The sequence below is a fragment of the Hipposideros armiger genome, unplaced genomic scaffold (genome assembly GCF_001890085.2).
Source record: "Hipposideros armiger isolate ML-2016 unplaced genomic scaffold, ASM189008v1 scaffold_952, whole genome shotgun sequence".
Taxonomy (NCBI): domain Eukaryota; kingdom Metazoa; phylum Chordata; class Mammalia; order Chiroptera; family Hipposideridae; genus Hipposideros; species Hipposideros armiger.
Genome location: NW_017732302.1, coordinates 401,490 through 411,303, shown reverse-complemented (window position 1 = coordinate 411,303; position 9,814 = coordinate 401,490). Strand labels below are relative to the sequence as shown.

Sequence of the window (9,814 nt, the reverse complement as noted above, 5' to 3'; positions counted from 1 at the left end):
ATTCCCCAATAAAAATCTTAAAAAAAAAATCAATGACTGCCGGCCGAGTGGCTCAGTTAGTTAAGAGCTGACTCAATAGTCTGAGCTCTGAGCAACAGTGGTTCGTTTCCCGGCCCGAGCTGAGCAGCCACTGAGCTGCCAACAGGTGGCAGGATGATTCAGCTTTAAAAAAAAAAATCAAGGACTTATATTGCATCACTGAAAACAATAATGATTTAAATATGTACAGTTCTGTTAATCCTTCAGCAAACATCTGAATCCCAGAAATACAAAGAGCATATAGAAGCCACAAGTGAAGGAGGTTAATTTACTAGAAACCATACTGAAAGACGAAGTAGTTTCAGTGAGCATGGGTCATGAATGCATTGATGGGAAATAATAGTAGAAAGTGAGTTTTCATTATGAATGGAAAAAATTATCTTCTGCATTGTAGCCCAAAACACCAATGGAAGTTGTAGCACTCTCTTCCAATAGTGTTACAAAGGAGACCTTCAACTGTAGCCAACATATGCAGTTAGTGGTTATTGGGAGCTTTGCTAAGACGTCCATCAGATATGATTGTGTATTTTTATAGGTTTTCCTTACAGTAAATTTTAAGCTATGAAAGTCAGCACCAACAAGGTTACCAATAGCCAAAGGATCAGCAGACAATATTCGGACTTCCAGCCCAGTGACACCAAATATGAACTCTTAAGGGTAAAATAATATTTTCTCTGCCAAATAGACACTGTGGATAATATATGATGCTTAAGGTGATGGCCATGAGTTTTCTCTGAAATTATCAATAATACCATACAGTATCCTTGAGAAATCAGAGTCCATGATTGTCCTCTAAGTGGATCATAGTGTTCTTGAAAGAGCCAATCTTTATTTTCAACTGTCTGAAATTAAAATGCACTATTTACATATCATTTTTATCTGATTTAGAAAGTGAGTTTCATGTACTTCAACTATCTAGAAAGATTTAAATAATCTAAGTCTGTGATCACTGTTATTTCTTGAATCCTATCTTGCTCCATGTCTATAAAAGACCCCTGAATGTCTGACTGAAGATTCAAAGAGAATCATCACAACTGGATATCAGAGCCCAAGGTATAGACATAAAGACCACTATGGCACAGTGAAGTCATGTTAAAGCCAAACATTTCAAGGCTATGGAGAAGAAAAATCGAAGGGGCAGGGTGTCAAAAGTAAATGTCTAGTTAATAATTATTCTTAAATCAGCTTTGAATATGGAAGGAAGGTGTCAGGGTACAACCGCTTACACACTCCTTTTATTGAAGTTAATGTCTAATACATAAGTTGTTTCTGATATATGTAGACGAGCCAATGATGCAATTATAAGGAATAAGAGGGGTGAACAACATCAGAGTAAATTTAAAAAGTAAGAAAGTGAAGTGCATATGCATAAAGCCAAATTTAACCAGTAGAAATAGAAACCAGTAACAGCAACAGAGAAATAAAATTCTGAAGAGCTGTAAACTAATAGGGTTAAAACAAGTGCATTTGAATAGAAAAACGGTGGAGTAGCAGGGAAAGAGGGAACCAGGAAGTGGGAAGTGAGGGGCAGCACAAAGGTCATAAAGGATGCCAGGTCACAAAGCCCGCTGGCTCGAAGCTGTCAGCAACAGTTTATCTGCTTGGGAAGCAAAAAGTGGAGACTTCCCCCTGGAGACCTGCCCAAGCTTTCTTCACTGGTTCTCTCAGACCTACGTTAATCCTAACTCAGCCATTATCCTTGATTTCCAAGGTAGTGACGACAAGCCTCAAGAAAATGGAGGCAGCGGAAGAAACCCTCATGGAGGCCCCAAGTTCCACCCAAGGCACTTCAATCATGTCGACTAGTAACACTGGTACAGATAAAGTTCTCGTCTCACGAGAGGGCAAGACGAAGAGAAAAGCGTACTTACCAAAGGAGTCCGTAAAGATCCTCCGCGATGGGCTGTTTGAGCACCGGTTTAAAGCCTACCTTTCGGAAGCAGAGAAGCCAATGCTGTCGGAGCAGACCAGTTTGTCTTTACTGAAGATCACTGCCTGGTTCACCAACGCCCGCAGACGAGTTCTTCGGGAAATGCTTGAAAGGAATGGAGACGACCCCAACCATATCACCATGTACCGCCCAAAAGGCAAAGCTGCAGAAGTGATACGCCAGGAAGGCATCGATCCATCTTTACAGACCAAGTCGGGGCCCAGAGATCCAGAAAAGATACAATCAATGCCTGTTCCTGTGCCCCCTGCCAACGTCCCGGGAGTCAGGGGAAAATCTGCTGAATGCAGGGTTAGCCCCAGGCCAGAAGTTCACCCCCAAAGCCCAGCCAGAGGAAAAGGTTGAGATTTCCACCAGCAGGCCCTTGTTTGTGCTTTCTCCCAAAGCTGTGTCTACAGAGGAACACAAGAACTTTAGCAACGTCCTGTTGCTGGTCGATACAAAAGGCTGCCGAACTGGAACTACAGAAGAAGCAAGAGACCAACCCATGACTTTCTATGTCCCTAATAAATTCAAATTGTCAATCACTTGTTTACTGTGACAGATCCATTTATGCTCACCCAACTAATTCGTAGCTGCTAGGGCTTTTATGAGAACCATCAATAGCTATCAGGACTCAGTTTTGATAGATATTTCACTGTTTACAGATGGAAGATATGAACCTGTCATTATGATTAACACTGCAGCAAAGATCTCATTTCTTCTGCTTCCTCTTAGATTTAAAAAGCTTTAGACAATCAGACCAATTCATCTGAGACTACAGTGCTGAGATTTCTTCAGAGAAGAATGTTTTAGCTTTTCTAACCAGACATTTTGGTCTCAAAGCTGCTACAGATACGAAGTCACCCATCTTTCTCCCTCTCTCAATACCTTTCCTTGTTTATTGTCATGAATGATGGAAAACAAAGAGTATAAAAGAATTCTCTAACAGCACTGGCCTCATTTTAATGTTGAAATTTTGGGGAAATTTTCAACTCTGTTTTCCTTTGTACTGTTTATTGACAATATTAAGGAGTAGCTAATTTATTTCTGCAGGGCGATAAGCATGATGGACAAATACAGGGAGTTCATAAATACGTTACAAATGTGAACTCTTATTTGTGGTACTAGTGAAAAATATGCAGTAAAGAGAAGAAAATTCCAAATCGTAACTTTCTGTTGTTGGTTGTTGGATAGCGGGTTTTAGAGAAAACTTTTTATTAGTTTTCATTCTCAGCATCAGAGGAAAAGGTAAAAACAACCAAACAATAAAAAGCAGAAAAAAATGACCAAAAGTTTCCCAAATGAAACAGAGGAAAATAATTTAAACATAAGGAAAAGGAAAAAAAAAAAGGAATCAACTTCAACATGTGAGGATAAAAAGAAAGTAAAATCAGGCATTCTTTTTTGTTTTGTTTTGGTTTGGTTTTACCTTTTTAATACATATTTATTTTCCTTTTAAAATGTTTGGATTGATAGGGGTGGAGGTGGGACTGACAGAAGCTTCCAGCAGCTCCCACTTGGAAGTAATCCTGTTCCCACTGCTTCAAGTACAGACAGATTTTTAATAAGCACAGAAACCTATTCCTCAAGAAAGCTGTAATGTAGCTTCACAGATCTTAGGGAGCTAAACCCTGAGAAATCTGATGCTAAAAATTAGACTGTAGTCTCAGTTTCTGCTCCTGCCCTGAAGTGAAATAGATCATGCTTGGTGTTTACTTGTAGTCCCCATTTTTTATATATATGTATATTGTTATCTAATCACTGGAAATTTTCAATTCAAGACATCCTACCTTCTTTATACATCTTACAAAACAATAATCACAGGTTATTACTTTGGATATTATAATCTTGCATTTTATCAGGAAGGAAACAGGCCCAGGTTCCCAAAATGCTATTCCTGAAATTTACTGAAGTAAGTTGAAGTTTCCAAAGTAGGCATGGATTCAGGGGCATTTAGAAAGGAGACGGGCAAAAACATTGGTTGTATCCTTATTGGGGAAGGCCTCTAAACACTCAGTGGAACTCCCATACCACTTCTTTTCATAATCCCTCACCTGGGCCATTTTCTCCACATGGAGGCATAAGAGGCTTTTCTTCAAGGAACGGAAGCTTGTTACTTGAGTGGGAAGATTTCTATGCTCAGTCTATACAATTCCGGAGCCTACAACTTTGTCTTCTACCTTTTATGTCCAAGAGGTCTTGGGACTCCTTAGGTTTTTCTCTGGCTCAGTGGAAAATGAACAGCTATTGCAACTTTACTGCTGGGGTCTGGGAAATGAGATTTCTTCTTGTCTAACTTCTAGCTTGTCTCTGAGGCTGAATCAAGTGGGATTGGTGTAAAACCTGTTCTAAGGGAAATATGCATGGATGACAGTGCTCTTCTTTTATTTCCATTATGTACGTTGTCATGGTGGACTGTGTGCTATAGTGGTGGTGTAGTTTTCATTGCATTATGTGGGAAGAAAATAGAGGGTGGGGCTGGTGTTTGGTTTTTGCCTTGGTTTTGTTCTACAAACATGGGGAAGAAGCACAGTTTTGTTTTGTTTTGTTTTCAGTTAAATTAAGTAAAATATAGGAAAGACCTTTTATTGTTGAGCTTTTCTCAAATAATTTTTATTGATTTTAATATAAAAGGATGATGCACTCTTATTTCTCCAGACTTTAACCACTCTACAGTTGCACCTTCTCTATTCCCATTATTTCCTGGGAGTGAAGCTTAGAAAGCTTTAATCTACTGCACTCTGTGGAGAGATATGGAAATAATTTTCTAAAGAAACGGCAATTTTTAAACCTGACCAATTCCATGTTACTTGAGTTTAAGAACTCTGTAAAACCTGACAGAGAAAAGAATCAGTTTCTAACACCACAGTCTTGCAGAAATGAAAAGGTGAAAGTGGCATTGAGAAAAGAGATTAATTAGGCTATTTTCTTGGGAAAGAGAGATTTCTACTGATAACAGTGGACTGAAAGTAGTGTGTAGTAGAAAGTTTTAGGATGAATGGGAAGTCCATAGGGGGTTGTTCTATGAAGGAATATGGCATAATTGGTTACAAATGCAGTTGTTCTATTCAGTGTTTTCTCTCTGTCTCAGACGGTGAAGAAGGGAGACGAATCAATGTGTGCTCCAATAATTTCATATTAAAAGTATTCTTCTAAAGAGATGTCACATTAATGTGTCTTAATCCTCTGGTATAGGAGCACATTTCTAAACAATTTAGTCATAAAGGATATATTCAGCCTTGAGTTCTTTCATATCTCTCAAGATATGAAAGACAACTTGTAATATCAGGGATTTTCTTTTAGCTTATTTATTTATGAAGTCTAGAATGCCTTGCACATTTTTATAATGAGCTCTCATATATGCACTGCATTTCATTGAAGAGAAAACATGAGAGTGGGGTTTTCCTGGATATTTTATTCAGTGAAGACTAAGATGAAGAATATATTCAATCTATCTACTGATCTCTCCAGCCAGCAAGGGCCTCCTTTGTGTACTGTGACAGAGCCATGCCAGGAAGTTTCCGTTATGTCACTTCCTTAAAGCATCTGTTTTGGGTTTTCAAATATTTTCCAACACTTATATTTGATGTATTTTAGTGACTATGTGTTTTTTATCTATTACATTCAAGGACCTGGACACTTGTATCATTCTTTCTCAAAAATGCTTCTTTAATTAGGTGTTCATTGTTAAAGATATGCTCTAGTCTTTTGGGGTTTTTTTAGTTTATCATGCTATAAGGACAACAAGGGCAAGGTAAGCATGAATTTAGCCACTGACTATCATAATGTTAGAAAGAGGTCACATCCTTTGGAACAGGTAAAAAGCAGATTGCTGACAGATCAGAGAATGTGGTCTTTTACATAAAAAGGCACGTAATTATATTCAACTTTTAAGTAGTTTTAGATGATCACTTTTTGGAACCTCAAGATTTGGCACACACTAAATCAGGAAGGACTTCAAAAAATCATTCATAACTAAGCCAAGATCAATTGTAAAGGAAAGCTAAAATTCACTGGCAGGAAACCATTTAAAGATGAGATCCACAAGGCCAACTATGGCCTTTCACAGTATAATGTTTGCTACTAGTGTACGCAAAATGCCAGGGTGGATAGTCTATGAGCGTAATCAAGAATGGCTCTTAATGCTTTCTATAATATGTAAATTGGAAATGTGATAAACATATTTTAAAACATTTCCCTTATTTTGAATTGTTTAGCGCCTTTTCATTTTCAGTAGTGCTTTCATTTCGTTTCAATAATTCTCATTAGCTCAATAATATTGGTGACATTTGAAGCTTTTAAGTTTGCATTCTTTTATACATAAAAGTCAATAACAAGGGTGACCAGTGTTTTTCTATTAGATATTCTAATTGTTGCAACCTAGAACTCCTTGTTACACTCATAATGGGTTGTCAGAAAAGTCCAATGTATTTTGTCTATGTATATAAAGAACAAAAATCAATTAATGATATATTGCCCATGTTGTTCAATAACCTTTTGCCATTTTTCAGTGAGCTTCATAATTTGTCGTTCATAGAAAGACCTGTCTTTATTTGGGAAAAACTGAACAAGGTGCTGATTTACAGCCTCATCTAAATTGAACATTATACCACGCAAGGAGTTTTGAAGACAGCGAAACAAGTGGAAGTCTGATGGCACAAGGTCAGGCGAGTATGGTGGGTGTGGCAACACATCCCATCCAAGCTCCAATAATTTTTGATGGGTGATCAAACTTGTGTGTGGTCTCACGTGGTCGTGATGGAACACAACCCCTTTACAATTAACAAGCTCTGGACGTTAAATTGTAGTAGCATACAAAATTATGAAGTAATTGATATTTAATACAAATATCAGGATGGATCTTGAGATTATAATGCTAAGCACAATAAGTCAGACAGCAAAAGTAGAGAACCATATGATTTCACTCATACATTGTATATAAAACTGAAAGCAAAAAAAGAACAAGAAAAACAAAGGAAGAAACAAAACTCATACACACAGACAATAGTACAGTGGTTACCAGAGGTTAAGGGGGGAGGGGGGTGGTAGATGAGGGTAAAAGGGATCAAATATATGGTGACGGACAGAGAATTGACTCTGGGTGGTGAACACACAATGTGATATATAGATGATGTATTACAAAATTGTACAACTGAAATCTATGTAACTTTGCCAACAATGGTCACCCCAATAAACTTTAATTTAAAAAAATACCTGTTTTAATGTTAGAAATTCTTCTACATCTTCCTTTAGCCAACCACAAATTTAGTCGAGTTTACTGAACAAAAGGACAGTCATGTTGTGTTTGCATGGTATTGTGTGCGTGTGTGTGTCTGCATGTGTGTTAGACAAAGAAGGAGAGAATAAGAGTGTGAGAGAGAATCCAAAAATCCAACAAGAGCACAAGCTTTACTTCCAAGTCAGTGCAGTATATTAGCAGAATCTTCACTGTGGAAGGAGTTCAGTTGATACGGTACTCATGAGATTTTTATACCCCTTAGATATTTCATAAAAATCTTTTGGAAGAATTTCACCTTTAATAAGCAAAATGATTGCAAGGATTCAAGCCAAATATATCTAGATTCTGAAGTACCAGGAGGCTACAAAAGCAGATGTCATGAACATGTATGGATCTCAGAACATAATTTAAAAGTTATTTTTCCAGTATAAATATCATATGACTTTAAAAGAAAAATGTCAGTATATTATTTGATCAAGTGACAAATTGACTGGATACAAGAAACTAGGAAATTAACTTAAGGTACTGACTATAACATAGACAAAGTATAAACACATTAAATCAATCATTGTGTAGAATAATTTAGAGATCTTGTGTAGCTTTCCAGGAAAATTCTTATGAAATTTAATTACCTGTTCATAAATATGTGCCTCTGATAAATCTTGCCTATACTTCAGACTTATCTATAATCATACTCAAAGTCAGACACGGTTCATCCTTCCCTGATATTCAATATTAAAAATAAATAAGTGGAATTTATAATCATGCAGGTAATGAAATAGGTGGCTTATAAATCTCAGCTGTTTTCAGCTAAAAAAGCTGAGATTCTTCTCCTTACTGTCCATCAGAGCTAATGTTATTCCAGACCTGTTTTAGTCATTTGTGATGATATTTTTGCCATAAAAGGAAAACCTCCTGATTCATCAGTTAAGGTAACAACAGCAGAGCTACACTGTTACATTTAGCTCTTGTGAACATATAGCCTGTGTGTGTGAAGGCGGAACATGTGCAGCACTGAATGTATTACCTGTCACAATAGTTCCTCAGACTGGATAAATTATATCCCTCAGTTGGGTACTACAAAGGTAATTCTGTTGCCATATGTTGTGCCAAAGAGCTGCTGCTGTGACAGGATACATTAGCGATGATGTGTGTCTATGCGATGCCCATTTTCTTCTTCCTCTATAGAAATCGCATCTCTACAAAGTTTGTGGTATTGCACTATAAAGGCTTTGCCAGAGCTAGAAATTCCAAAGTACATAAAAGCACCATTCCAAATTAGAATAGGATTCTTTTGCAATCATTAGAATGAGTCAGATTTTACAAATGTACCCTAATCCTTATAACCAGCCCATGCTGGGATTCAGAGTGGAATGAATAAATAAATAAATAAAGTCATAAGTCTCAAGATTGAGAATTCACTCTTTTTTCTTTACATTTTAAAACCAAACTATTTTTAAATTACACTTATTCTGCTGCAAACTGCTTTCTGAAGAAAGAAGAAAATGCAATAACCAAATAATTATTTATTGCCATCAAGCCATATAGTAGGCCACATGATATAATTATAAATCACAAGGCCACTGAAGCATATCACAGAAGTCCTTCTCAGGCCTTATTGCCTCAGTAGGTTAAATAAATAAATAAATGTAATTATATAACCTTTATATGTTCTGGAGAAAGCCAACATAGCAAACATTCATTGCAGGAAGGAGTAGTAGCAAGTAAGGGCATCTCCAAATGCACTTAGATAAATAAAAAAAAACATTTTAAAAGGGCAGTTTTGGGCTGGCCGAGTGGCATGTTGGCCTGGGACACCAGCTCTGAGCATCAGGGCCCTGGTTCAGATCCCACATGAGGGCCAGTGACACTGCCCTCTACAGTTAAGATGGTGAACAACAGCTCGACCTGGAGCTGGGCTGCCATGAGTCGCCAGTGACGGCGTAGCCTGCAGTCCCTGCTGCAGTGGGTTGCCATGGGCTACCGTGTGTAGCCAGCAGCCAGCGTGAGCGGCCAGCAGCCAGTGTGAGCTTGCCAAGAGCCGCCATGAGTGGCAGTCAATTGGCTGGCGACCGATTTGCCTCATCCAGGAAGAGCGCAATGATAATACCAACATGGGCCAGTGAAGCAATGTCCTCCACAACTAGACAGAAGAACAAAAGGACAGCAACTTGTCTGTTCCCCTTCCCCCAATTCCCCAGTGCTGTTCCCTTCCCCCAATTTCCCAATAAAATCTTTAAAAAAATAATAAATAAATAAATAATAAAAAGATGGCAACTTCAATTCACAAAATCCAGTCTCTGAACCCTGTTAAGGGACCAGATTCAAGTCATAACTGTGCCCTTGATAATTGCAGCAGCTCAATGTTTCATAATGTCTCCAGAGATAGGCTTGACCTGAATTATAAAAAGTGTAAGAATGGTTAGGATATTAATAACCTTTGGGGTAGACTTAAATTACCTTATTTCTTCATAAAAACTAAACACAGACTTATTAAATCAGCACAATAAACCTAGTGAACTTATGTTGGTGATAGCTTTTCTAACGTTGGCATTAGCTAAACTGACAAGTGTTCCTGCTCAATGTAATAATTTCTAGTTATATGA

General features: G+C 37.7%; 1 pseudogene; it reads left to right on the top strand.

The window, feature by feature from the left end:
* The first annotated feature begins 1,774 nt into the window (after positions 1 to 1,774).
* The window catches only part of LOC109375444 (putative 40S ribosomal protein S10-like), a 30,601-nt pseudogene continuing 22,561 nt past the window's right edge, over positions 1,775 to 9,814 (top strand).